We start from the raw sequence: 14,421 nt of genomic DNA on the forward strand, positions 1-14,421 counted from the left end.
TCATCATTTACTCACCCTCCACGTGTTCATCACCTGTACGAGTTTCTTTCTTCTGTTAAACACAGAAGAAGATGTTTTGAAGAATGTCAGCAGTATCCGAACAGTTGATGGGCCCCACTGACTTCCTTAAAAATACTACGGAAGTCAATTTGTTCGGATACCAGTATTTTTCAAAACATCTTCTTTTGTGTTCAACAGAAGAAAGAAACTCGTACAGGTTTGGAACAAGTGCAGGATGAGTAAATGATGACAGAGTTTTCGTTCTGGAAGTGAACTACTTTTACTAAGCAGAAAAAATAAATAGTTGTGTCCCCATTTTATCCTAACAGCTGTGTTCAATTTACCGTAATACTTAAGCTGTCACTTAACAACTAGTAACGTCTTATTAGCATGATTATTACAACAATCATGATAACTAACCATATTTTCAGCTAAAAATACTACAGTTACTAGTTATTGCTCATGTGATAAAACTGTGTTGAGGTAGCCACCACTCAACAAAAATTACAAACATTTGACAAAATCTTCTGAAAGCAATTGTTTGAATATTCAAGGGGAAGAGTTTGAAAGCAAATGTGACCCTGGACCACAAAATCAGTCATAAGGGGCAATTTCTCAAAATTGATGTATGGTTTGTTAGGATGGGACTATATTTGGCCGAGATACAACTATTTGAAAATCTGGAATCTGATGGTGCAAAAAAAATAAAAATACTGAGAAAATCAACTTTAAAGTTGTCCAAATGAAGTTCTTATCAATGCATATTACTAATCAAAAATTAAGTTTTGATATATTAATGGTAGGATATTTACAAAATATCTTCATGGAACATGATCTTTACTTAATATCCTAATGATTTTTGGCATAAAAGAAAATTGATAATTTTGACCCATACAATGTGTTTTTTTTTTTTTTTTTTTTTTTGGCTATTGCTAAAAATATACCCAAGCGACTTAAGACTGGTTTTGTGGTCTAGGGTCACAAATATATAAAAAGTATTTATAAAATGCAAAAGTGTAAATTTAAAGGACATTTTTTGTAACTATTCGCTTTTAAAATACATGTTTTATTAGGCTACTTAATATTAATAGAAAGACTGCGTAAAATATTTATACTTTTAAAAATGTCACCCACAGGGCTATTGAAATTAACTGCAAGATTCATGCAAGTTTAATCTAATAATTCCTGCTGTAAAACCTCAATGTTATTTGTCAACTACCCACTCAATTTCCAATCAAGACTGTAACACAAAGCGTGTTTTGTGCCTTGCTCAAGGGCACTTCAGCCATGGGTATTGAGGGTAGAAGAGAGCGCTGTTCATTCACTCCCTCCCACCTACAACTCCTGCTAGCACCGAGACTCGAACCTGCAACCTTCTGGTTACAAGTCCAAATCTCTAACCATTAGGCCACAGCTGCCTACAGCTGTTTAACAAAACAAAATGAAATGAAATTTGTACAAAATACAGTTTGTCAGTTTATGTGTTCTCGCTTTCATGCTCCTGTTTATAAACGAGATGCAGCATTCTGGACCATCTGCAGTCAGGTGAGGGAAGTATGACTAGATTTAACTACTGAATTAATCTGTTTGTCCAGTTTAAAGTTCAATCCATAATAACACCTACGTTTTTACAAAGAGCTTCACAAATGGTTTCAAAGCACCTAGACCCAAAGCAGGGGACTCACAGGCACCCCCAGGTGGAAACAGAATGACTTAAGTTTTATCTTCATTAAAATGTAAAAAATGTAATTCCATCCAGGCCTTGATTTCCTCGAGGCACTGCAACAGTGGCGCTATGGAGTTTGCATCTCTCCTTTTCAGAGGCAGATAAATTTGGGTATCATCTGCATAACAATGAAACAAAGTCATACTTTCTAAAAATATACCCTAAAGGTTTTTTTTGTTTTTATGTCAGTCATTGATGTAAAAAAAAAAAAAGTATGTGCTCAAAAGTTAAAGGGATACTCCATCCCAAAATGAAAATTTTGTCATTAATCGCTAAATTGTTTTATTCGTGTACAAAAAGTATTCTCGTCACTTCATAACGTTACGGTTGAATCACTGATGACAGATGGACTATTCTGATGATGCTTTTCATACTTTTCTGGACCTTGACACTGTTATTTATTTGGCAGTCTATGGGACAGTCTCAAGCCTCCCGGTTTTCATCCAAAATATCTTAAATTCTGTTCCAAAGAAGAACGGAGCTTTTACAGGTTTGGAACGACATGGGGGTAAGTGATTAATGACAAAATTTTCATTTTATGGTGGAGTAACCCTTTAAAGGCAATCCAAAATCAAAAATGACTATTTTGTTGTAAGGGTGGAGTCGGACCGTCTGGACTGAGGGACGACTTCTCATTAAGAGAACAAAGGACATTCCTGATAATTAACATTTGAACACTCTCTTGAACACCCTCCTGCATAAGTAACAGTGCCATCGGAGACCCACCACGCCTAGCAGTTCACACCTCACCATCACACTCCTTCCTCACACTATGATCCCCATCCTTTCTCCCTCACCTGAAACTCACTCTAAATCTATGCAATGTTAAGTGTATACAACAAGTGACTATATATATGTTTGGTATCATTTGAAATGTCTCAGTTTGCCTGGTACAATGGTCTCAACCTTACCAAAGTAGACAAAAAGATGATACAGATCCTAAGAGTCAAGAGATATTTTGATTACTCTAATGGGAGTGCCCTTTTCCAGGGTCTTCCATGTAAATTACCTTCTGTTCCCTTTGAGGTGTAAACTACAACTGGTCTGGGACCTGACTTAATCAAATTTCCAATTGTTAGCCATCTCGGGGGATGTTTTGTCTTGGTCTGAGGTATTTAAAGGATTGCAGCAAAAGGATCAGGGCGATTCTGTAACCAGAAAGCCCGTAGTGTGGTGTGTGTCTCTTCACTTCATACTATGTATTTCACTAGAAGTCAGGTATGCATCTTTCACTCTTAGATTCATCTTTGAGAATTTGATGTCTTGTATTGATTTTTGATATCTTTGAATTGGGTATGTAATTGGCAGAATACATATTTACCTGACTGATAATAAATTGTTACATTTGATTTTATTCTGTTTTACTCTGTAATTATTGACTCTAGTAGATTATGTTGTATCCTTGTTAGAGACATGAGCACCTGAATGAACCGAGTACAATAATATTAAATAATAAATAGAATATTATAATGTTAGTATTTTGGTAATTAGTGGGGCTCTTCGCCCCTTCGGGCTTGAGCCCTAATAATCAAATGTGAGAATAATAATAATTAGAGACGGACAAAAAATGGAGTCAGATTTGAGTTTAACCTAAATGAATAAACTCTACGCGCTGAGAAAACTGAACACGCAGGAACCCTTCAGCCAGCACAGATATACCTTCCTTGGACCGTGTGCGTGGACCTTACAAAATGACAATTCTGTCATTAATTATTCATCCTCATGTTGTTCCAAACCCGTAAGACCTTCGTTCATCTTCGAAATACAAATGAAGATATTTTTGATGGAATCTTAGAGATTTCTGGCCCTGCATAGACAGCAACAGAACAGACACATTCAAGGCACAGAAAGCTAGTAAGGACATTGTTAAAATATTCCATGTGTGGTTTAAACTTGATTTTATGAAACTTTGAGAATACTTTTTGTGCGCAAAAAAAAAAAAAATAAATAAAAAACTAATAATGACTTTATTCAACAATTTCTTCTCTTCTGATCAGTCTCCACTTTTTTTCTCCAGCGATAACAGAAGATGCGGTATTATTTCTCAGACATCATTGATGAGCACCACAGCATTTTCCTAGAACTCTTCCCTGATAGACATCTAAAGCCAAAACATAATTTAATGCTGCATTATCCAGGAGCCATAAGGAGACTGGGCCCTCTGGTGCACTGCTGGTCCATGAACTTTGAGGCCATGCATTTTTATTTATTTTTATTTTATTTTTAAACCATGTGTCACTATGTGTCAATGTGCTACCAGTTGTTTTAAATGTCCCCTTTTTCAAAAAAATGTATTATTAATTTTAAAATTAAATAGTCGAATAAATGTCAGTATGAAAAATGCATGTCATATTGTAGCTTTATATTTGTTACAAGAAATGAAACCATGTCCTTGTATGTTACCCTTTTTTCCATGCGTTTTTTTTTCTACCAGAGTGGCTCAACCAAGTGCCCCATGCTATCCTAAATGACAACATTTGTATGTGTTATTGCATTTCTGTACTTAAAAGTAATTAACATAAAAACAAGACCATTCAGGTCATGTCATAAATGAATCACCTTGTTGTTCCAATCCCCTAAAAGACTTTCGTTCATTCTCGGAACACAATTGAAGATATTTTAAATGAAATCCGAGAGGTTTCTGTCCTTCCATTGACAACCTATGGCAACCGTTCACAAGGCATTTAGCTTAACAGTTAGCTTGCTAAGAAAGATTTAGACAGAGATAGATGCCTGTAAGTTAAGTATCATACCATGCTTAAATATGAAAAATAATTTGAACTAATAGTTTTAACTCATCAATGTGCCAGTGTACCACAGAAGATGAAACGGTGTTGTCTTAAACTTGTCTTCTGTAAATAGGCCATATTAATCTGTCTGAGAGTTGTATTTTAATAAGCGCACTCCCTCTACTGGCGGTAATGAACGTCTGCACTGCCTGAACACATTCATTATCGTGAGAACCATATTTATTTCCAATTATCTCTGAAGAAATATGAACATTTGTCCTAGATAGGGCGGAATTTCCTCTTACCATGTATGGCGTGGCATCCGTGTGTCCTCATGCTATCCTAACTTTGCGTCCAATTTACCTTTTAACAATTAGTGACGGCTTAATGTGACAATTAGCCTTACAGAAACCATAATAACCATAGTTTCCACCAAAAATAATACCTGTAGTACATGTATTATTTTTGGTGATAAAACTTTGTTAACGTAGCCACCACTATCAAAAATAATACAAAAATTCAGAAAACAATTGTTTGAATGAGATCCAATATTAATTTATGATCGTTTTGCACAATAACGCTATGCACAATAACTTTTTTCCAAGTGGAAATTGTTTGAAAGTAACAATAAAATAAATATTTATAATATGCAAAAGTCTCAAGACAATGGATAATCAATTTACCAGCATGTTAATTGTTTTAGGTTAGCTTTTAACTTTACAGTCAGAGTTTCCCTTTTGATCATCAACTAATTTCTGAATGAAAAAGAATATTTTATGTTTCAAATGACTCCCTTCCCTATATCTTTGCAAACTTTTGGGTAATTTTACATGAACTCTCTGGCACTATGCTGAAAATAAATCTAACTGAACATAAGTTTAATGGTTAATGACAAAATTGGATGATAATAACTCTATATACTGGAAATACTGTAGTGTTGTAGATTGCAGGTAACGTTTCTTTACACCTGTAAACCGGCTGATCTGGACTCCACGTGTATTTGTTCCAGGAACTTGCTCCCAGGGCACTGCGTCCAAACCGGTTCAGGTGCTGATATACTACATTTAATTAATCAGCTAGAAAGAGATTGTCGTCACAGATAATGACTGAGTCACCTTGTAGGAGTGGAGTAGTTCTTAAATAAAATGAGTTGAAGACAGCTGTTTACAGAGACAAAAGTGTTTTTATGTATCAAAAAATATAGTGATCATCATACCTAACATATACAGACATGGGAAACATTTTGTTGGGCATATTTTATCATATTTACAATAGTCAGGCTCACAGTCTTATGGCCAAAAAACTGTTCCTGACCCATTGTATTAAATCAAACTACCATAATATTGCTTATAATCAAATAACAATCATACTATAAAGGTATCATGTTGCACTAAATAGTCTCTTTGGGAGCTTTTAACAATCCTAGACACAATGTGTCAGCGGTATGTCTACAGCAACCAGAAAAGCTCGTTCAATAGAAACTCGGATGGCACTCATTCTGCAGTAAAAGATGACTGTGTCCTTTTGTGTATCCCTTTGAAAAAGAATAAGGGTTCTTCCTCGAGTTTCACTGACTGTGTCTGACGGTACGTCAAGGGTGTGGCTCAAAAACCTAAAGAAATTTGGAGAAGTCCACCGGGACATATTGTGAAGACAGCCCACCTTTGTGTGCACCAGTAAAAACTGTTCAACCTTAATATAAATGTGCAGAAACACATAAAATAAGTTAGACCTGATTGAAAACAAGTGTATTTGGTGACGCTAAAACGAAGGGGAGTATCTAAGCATGCCATTGTTTGATGCACACAAAGGTAAGGCTGCTTTAAAGTGGTTCAATAGGAGCAATCCAGCTGAACTTAAGAGTGCCAATTTAACAAAACATAATAGCTTTCAGTGCAGCCACAGAAGGTCAGCTCTTGTTTTATCCAAACCTCTGATCTCCAGGTTCAAGTAATGAACCTAAAATCCAGTCATTTTAGAAGTGTGTAGCATTTGGCTTCCAAAATTTGGGAGGTGGAACTGTGGTTTCAAATTGTAAACCTATAATCCTTTGCTTCACAGGGTAGATTTGGTGTCACTTCTTCCTTCGGCAGCGGCAGCGGCAGCAACAGGCATAGCAGCGTCCCACCTGCTCGTCGCTTTCTCTCACCGTGTAAGCTGGAGGGGGGTTCTGGCTGCCGTTCCTGGCCTCCCCGTAAACCGGGACACTTGAGGTGTTGTTCTCCCCTGGGGTTTTGAAGCTGTTGTAGGGGTTGAAGGCAGAGTTGCGGTTATTGTAGGTGCTCTCTAAGGCCATCGGGTTCATGATGATGGTGCTGGAATCAGGCTGATCCCGCAGCTTGGCACGAGGGATGGTGACATCACCATAGGGGTTCTCAATAGAGATATTCATGGTCTCTGGCTGGAGAAGCAAGTCGAAAAAGAATAACCAAGAGCCTCGGTTCCTATTTCAGTCTGTTAAAACTGTTGAAACATAACTGGTCCTGAATATATGACTTTTCTTGAATGTTCCTAAGGAAGAAAATGTATGTAAATTGTGTGAACTTGGGCATAGCAAATGAGAGATTGCTTGACAAAACATCTTACAAAAACAGTATATAAAAGCCCCCCATTCAAACTAACAATCATAACTATTTTGGCGTCCACACTGATAATGTTCTGCCACTTTAAATGCTCAAGCTCTTTAAAGTCGAGTGGATTCTGATTGGCTGTCATGTTTTTGTTGTTCATCAGCTGGAAGAAAAAATTGCTCTGGAAACAATTCCACCATATAGTTCATCTTTGTCATTAGCGTTATAGTTATGATGTGGGCGTTCCTGTTATATTCTAATTAGAACGAATAATAAAAACATTTATTTATAGTAATCTTCCTAGGTGTGAATGGGCCCTTTAGTTCTGGTCCCACAATTTGCCTAAGCAGCAATCCATGCTGTACATTAGTGGTGGATTCTTTATGCAGGTCTACATCACAACACCAGTAGGTGGCGACAAGTCTTTCTGTCTTTATGAGTGAGTCATTGAATCAGTCACTCAACTGATTTGTTCAAAGACATTAATTCATTCATGAACAAAACAAGTGACTGGCTGTAATTCGGAATAACATATTAGTCTTAGTATTTATGTCATAAAAATATACGGCAGAAACCGTGGAAGTACAATGATAGAATGCTATTCTTAATTCAATAATGATTCACTGAATCATTCATTGAACCGATTCCTTCAAACACACTGATCCAATCATGAACGTCACTTACGTGTTTTGACACAGAAGTAACAGATGATCTTGCTTCGCTTGGAATGTTCGTTGGCTGAACAACAGACGAAATATTTGGTTTAAGTGTCTCAAAAATGTAAGTTATTCAGTATTAGCTTATTGTTTATTCAACTGCTGTTTAAAATCAATATCACACTAGCACGCTATTCGTTGTTTGAATAACAGCAGGCCAGTGATTATCAGCGTCCTCAAACTTGATGCTCGGAAAACAGCACGATTTCGAGTGATACTGCTTGAATTAAGGTTTTACGTATTAATTAATATTTTTTTATTAATTAATATTACTAAAATAATTTTTATAACATTAAGAAATATATAAACGCTCATTTCTTACTGCAACTGTTTTACTGCTTAGTTTTTAAATTATATTATGAGCTCTTGGTATTGTAAATAAGACATTATAAGAGTTTTTTAACTATTTCTTTTTCCCACCAAACCATTCTTAGACTCAAAGACCTCTCATTTAATTGTCAAAATAAACACAAAAACAAATAGTAATGAACTTTTCCAGTGTCAGTGACCACTCAAATATACATAGAAACTGCTTACCGGTGGAGATTTGTTTGATGGGAATCAGTTTTCACAGCTGCATGCAGTTTCTGCTGTGACTTCTGTTCTTCCGTGTTTCCGAAATAAGGTGAGACAAACCTGAGCCACCACGTTGGAGGGAAAGGAGGAGGTGGCTCTCCAGCTGACCGTGAGCCTTGTTTAAACATGCCAATGTGTGTGTGTGTGTGTGTGTGTGTGTGTAACCCCACCCTTGTGTGTTCAAGCTTTGTGTGTGAGTGATGGGGGAGGAGGTTGGTTAGACTCAGTTCAGGAATGTTAATGATGAATTCACTATTAATATTATAGTATGACGACATGTTGCAAGACAAGATACTATAAATTATACTTTTGAGCAACTGAAAACCCAAAGTAGCTACTTTGCCCTAAAGCTAATATTCTAATAGGGCAATGGATGCTGTTGTGTAAGATGGTTATCCTTTGTGCAAACATTACATTGCTTGGCATGAGAGGAGTACACAGTCTTGTTTTAACGTCATTAAACATTAACAGAACTGACTTTTAAACTACTCCTCAATGGAAAATTTTAATTTTAAAAGGTTGCTGCAGTTTTTGAAATGCTGAGAGAGAATGAAACAATCTGTCAGGGTTTGGTTATTGTTGAAAGAGTAAGGTGTTACAAAAGAAATAATAGCTTTATGTCATCGAATTTTGTTCAGACATGATGTATTTGTAATGCCACAAAAATTGTGGTAACATATGTATGGGTAGTGTCCATGCTGTGCTTCATCTAAAACTATTTTACAACATTTTTGTAATTATTTTGTTGTTGTCATGCAGCTTTTATGAGTTCAGATTAATTTGAGAGACTATGTACTTGGCAAATTTGTACCTTTAAAGGGTTCACCCAGCTGAAAATCTGATCAATTACTCACCCTCATGTTTTATTAGATTTTCAGTCATATTCAAATCTCAAATTAAGCTATTTTTATTGAAACCTTAACAATTTCTGTCTCTTCATTAAAAGTCTGTGCAACCAAAAGTTTGACTCTATTCTCTATGTACAGTATGTGCACTGATTAATGTAAATAAAAGTCGGATTAAATCGCTTGGTTCATATGTTTGTTTACAATGTCTTTTTTTTTTTTGAAGCATCACATATTTGCTTGCATGGACTTTCATTGGAGGGACAGAAAACTTTGACACAAAATTTGAAACAACATGAGGGTGAGTAATTGATGACAGAATTGTAATTTTTGGGTGTCCTATCCCTTTAACAAACATGTTTATACAATATTGATTAGCTTTTTGGATAATAAAACACATTGATGTGGCGTTTTCATTTGCAAATGTTTGTAAATGTGCAAATTCATATTACATTTCAATTGCAATGCTTAGTTATTCTTTGATCGAATTGTGGACTGTAAGCACAGATTGTTCTGATACAATGTCGTCATTGGGCATTCAATGACAAAACACAATATCAATGCACACATACTGGTTCCAAAACATTCTTTTCATGGCCTGAGAATGTGGACATTGTTGACTAGCGAGCTAAAAATGGTGCTGCTGGGAGTTTTGAGGTGCACCCACATTTTAACTCACTTGATGATTGAAGTTAAAGCAAATATAAACAAGGCTGTGTCTGACCGGGTTCTGATTTCAGAGGTTAAAGTGGTTTGAATAGAGCTCAAGAGGCTCTTCAGACCTCTTCAATCAAAGGTAGTCCTAGTAACTGCACATGCAAACATCAGCAACAAAGGACAAGAGTGGTTAGGCAGACCAAAACAAAATAAATGATCAAAAGCATCCTCCGTGACTCTGTGTTTGCGCGTGTATTTAAGCCATCTCATAGTGCAGCTAACAACACAACACAAAAATCATTGTAGAAGAACAAAGATGGTGTTAAACTTCATGTACTCATGGCCTGAGAAACAACAAACCACATCACAGCCTTGACATCATTGAATTTCTGTCAGAGTTGTGTGTCAGCCACTGTTTGTGGATACCATAGAAATGAATCCTACCTGTGTTTTTGTAAGAGTTGTGTGTCATCAAATGTTTGTGGATACCATAGAAATGAATCCTACCTACAGATTTCAATTTTAAGTTAGTGAAGGCATTGACATCCATTATATTCTTATCATCTCCTTTATTGAATTCAGTGATGTCATCATCCAGCTTTTAACAATCAGTTCAGAATATTGTATGCAAAATATTATCTGTTAAATCAAGTCATTGAATTCATGATGTCATCTCCATCAGTTCAGATATTAAGTGAATGATGATATTAAGTGTCCCCAACTAAGCAAGCTACAGTGGCAAGGAACTAAAACTCCATCGGTGACAGAATGGAGAAAAAACCTTGGGAGAAACCAGGCTCAGTCGGGGGGCCAGTTCTCCTCTGGCCAGACGAAACCAGCAGTTCAATTCCAGGATGCAGCAAAGTCACATTGTGCAGAGGACTCATCCGGTTCCTGTGGTCTTGTCTCGGTGGCCATATGAGACAAAATTTTTAATAGGGGATCTGTCTCTGGGGCTCATCTAGTTGTCCTGGTCTCCGCTGACATTCAGGGTTGTTGAGTTCATCTCTAGGTGCTGATCCACCATCTGGGCTGGATACGTACTAGATCCGGGTGACTGAGGTGACCATCTGATCTGGATAAAGACTGGATCTGGTGGCTGTGGTGACATCGGAATAAGAAAGAAACAGACTAATATTAGCGTAGATGCCATTCTTCTAATGATGTACTGTAGCAAGTACATCTTGTGTTATTTTAAGTTATAGTATCACATTGCAGTCTGTTGGTTGTAGGTGACTGTGAAGGTGTTGCTGTATGTGGCTGCTAAGAGTGTTGTTGTTTTCACTGTGTTAGGGTGCGTCTCAATCAGCTCCCTATTTCAGTAGTGCGTTCACTGATCAGGGACTCTGCCATTTTAAGGGCTGTCTCAATTGCAAATTCCTTCCAGTACACTGGAATGTTCACTCCTTGAAAAATCCCACAGTGCACCGCAAAAACCAGGGAGCGTTGCTGCTCGCTATGCTCACTAACTGGAAATTAAGTCAATATAATATCAAAAACATAGGTCTTGCCTGTTGTTGATTAATACTAGTGCTGATGCTCTACAATGTTGTACATTGATGTTGCACATAGTCATGTTGCTGGAAATTGAGTAATCACTGTCCCAGTGTGTAGTGAGCCAGGGTCCTGATTTGTGTACACTAGCCTATATACTGATTCACGAGCTCAGGGGCGGATTGAGACGCACCCTATGTGTTTGTAATGATGTTGTTGGCAGCTTTCACGGGCTTGACATGACTTGGGTCCCTCATTCAGTCTATGGGAGTTTCTTTTAAACATTTTATCATCAACCAGGCAAAAAATCCTAAATTGTTTCGCTTCCAAAAGAAGAAGCTCACCTTTCCTCAACAGGATGATCATTGCAGAGATGATACAGCATGTGTTACATCCTGAAGTTGAATATAAGAATGACCAAAAATAATCATTTTAAAACTAGATTATAACCAGTAAATGGCTCATGAATTCAAACACATTAGCAGTTGGGCCATTGAGTCATGTGACCCAGTGTGGACACTGCCGTGGTATTACGATTCGATTCAAATCCTGTGGCAGTGACCCAAAAAAGCCAAACAGGAAAACCTTTTGTTCCCTAGTCGAACATGCATTCCACAATAAGTGACTTTCTGTGCATCATTCTCTTTCTCTCTCTCTCTTATTCAGTGGGTTTCAGTGACTTGGGTGTAACATTGTTATAGTGACGGTACTGTAAGTTTGTTTGAAGTCTTTGTGAATGTGACACCACTTGTAAAAGCAGTACGAAAAGCAGCACGCAATACATGAACTCTCAAAACAAACATCAGTAAATTAAACAAATCAACAAGGAAATAGGAAACGACTTGATCCTTCTTTACTGAAACTCTGAGTCAATTTTTTTTTCCTCACACTCACAAAAACAGGTTCCTCAACACAAGGGAACTTACATAATTTTTTTTTTGATGATTCCCAGGTCGTCTCTGCTGTGACTTGCTCCTGCAGTGAGCATAAAAGCAGTTCTCAGACCTTTTTAAGCCAGTAATTATTACACATTATCCATTATAATCAAATGACACACCCAACTGGTAGAGGCTGGTATCTCAAGTTCCTGAGAAAATTAAATATATACCCACAGCACTACAGTTTAGACTCGCTGGGGGTCACTAAGTCACTGCAATATCCAACTGTATCAGGCATCATATCACCTGAGCTTCATTGTCTTCACTCCCATTGGTACTAGTCATTGCATTGCTGTGCATTTGCATAAAGTTGAACCCAGCTCAGTTCTCCCAAATGGAACGTTTGTTGGGGTCTTGTGGTTCTTGCTTGTGCATGTCTGTGATTCAGAATCTCTCAAGTGCCCTTGCCAAGCAATCTTGATATGACATTTTTGATAAGTTCCTTTAGTAATTTATTTATATATTTAAAAAAAAAATGCTCACAATTACTACCTGATTTTTTAACTGGTAAAAATACCACCATGTGTACATGCAAACAATGAGCATTAAGCCCAGCACACAGCAGTTTTGGATGTTCGGTAAGATCACAAAATACAGATCATTAAAGCTGTCCAATCAGATTGTGACAGTATCCTTTTATCTTTTGTTTTGTTCAGTGTTGAAGCCAAGCGAACCAGGACTAAATACAACGTTTTCTTCTTAGGTCCGGACCAAAAGAACCGAATTACAAGTGTATGTACACTCTTATACACTGATTCAACTCTTTTGTCATCTTTTTTTCTCTCACTCTTAACAATGCAGTTTTGACCAGGTGTGGAAAATACAGCAAATTGCACTCAGTGTGAACACCACTTTAGTCTCATGTGTATTTATCTACAGGAAAACTGCTTTATGAATTTTATTAAAATGTTTAAGAAACATTATACATATTTAGTGCACACACACAGATATATGCACACATGGAACAGAGGACTGATATGTCCAATGACGTCTGATTGCCCTCATTTTGCCAGCAGAAGGACACTAGGATACAAATATGCTGCAGCAACTGAAACGGCTATTCTGAGGAAAATATTCTGTCCCATCATTCTCTTATGTCACTGCATAATAACATAGCTTCAACATTTAGAGATGGCAAAGCAAATGAAAATTCTTATAAACGTTTAATGAGTTACAACTGACAGCTATAAAGCACAAAAGATTTGCTCTGTGCTGTCATCTGCTGGTGTAAAGTGTATGATGCCGCACATCACTGTCAGATGGTGGTTTTCAACCTTTTTGACTCCAAAGCTTGGCATAACTAGTAAAATATATATTCATTGTAAGATTCTATTTATTTGAATGACTTCTATGCCTAGAGATTTCTCTTTAAAAAGGGGCACCTCATATATCCAGGTCTTTGAAGACCAAAGGAACCCTAGTAGTTCTTCTTCAAAAACAAAATCTATTAAATGCTTATTTCAAATCATTTTTGATTCTCTTAAGATGATATAGTTTAAGATATTTTAAGGCTATTATTATATGGAAAAGTGCACACAATTAAAAATAAAAAAATCTACTTTTGTGTAGTGCTGTCAAACGATTAATCGCATCCAAAAGTACTGTGTATATTTATTATGTGTTCTTATGGTGCCATCAGCCAATCAGCTGTTATCGTGTTATTTTCCTGATGCTTCAGAGCGATTGATCACATCACAGTTTCGGCTCAGGTGATCAGCTCAAACCCTGCTAAAGACCCAACATCTGAGGAAACCAATCACCAGATCTCATTAAGTCTAACATGACTCTAATTTAGCTGTACCTCCTTCTACTTCACTTTCTCCTGGGCATAGTTATCTGCCAGTATGAACATCCCGTAGCTGCGGTATGGGGGTGATGAAGGTCTCAGAATTAATTTGGCAGGGAAACGTTGATAACAGACTGTCTGTGGGCGACTAGGCTTGAATTTCAGGCCTGTTTTGTGACTGTAAAGCGATACACCCTCCTCCCATTCTACTTTCTTGCACCCTAAACATGTCTGATGTCTTCAATTTTATGTTTTTGCACAAAACTAAACCCAAATCTTCTCATTGTAACCATTCCTTCCCTTTTGGACCGTCAGACTTTTTCCTTATTATATGCAAGAGACAGAATGATAATGTTACTTCCTTAATTATTAAGAGGAAATAAC

Source organism: Cyprinus carpio, chromosome A5 (assembly GCF_018340385.1).
Source record: "Cyprinus carpio isolate SPL01 chromosome A5, ASM1834038v1, whole genome shotgun sequence".
Lineage (NCBI taxonomy): Eukaryota > Metazoa > Chordata > Actinopteri > Cypriniformes > Cyprinidae > Cyprinus > Cyprinus carpio.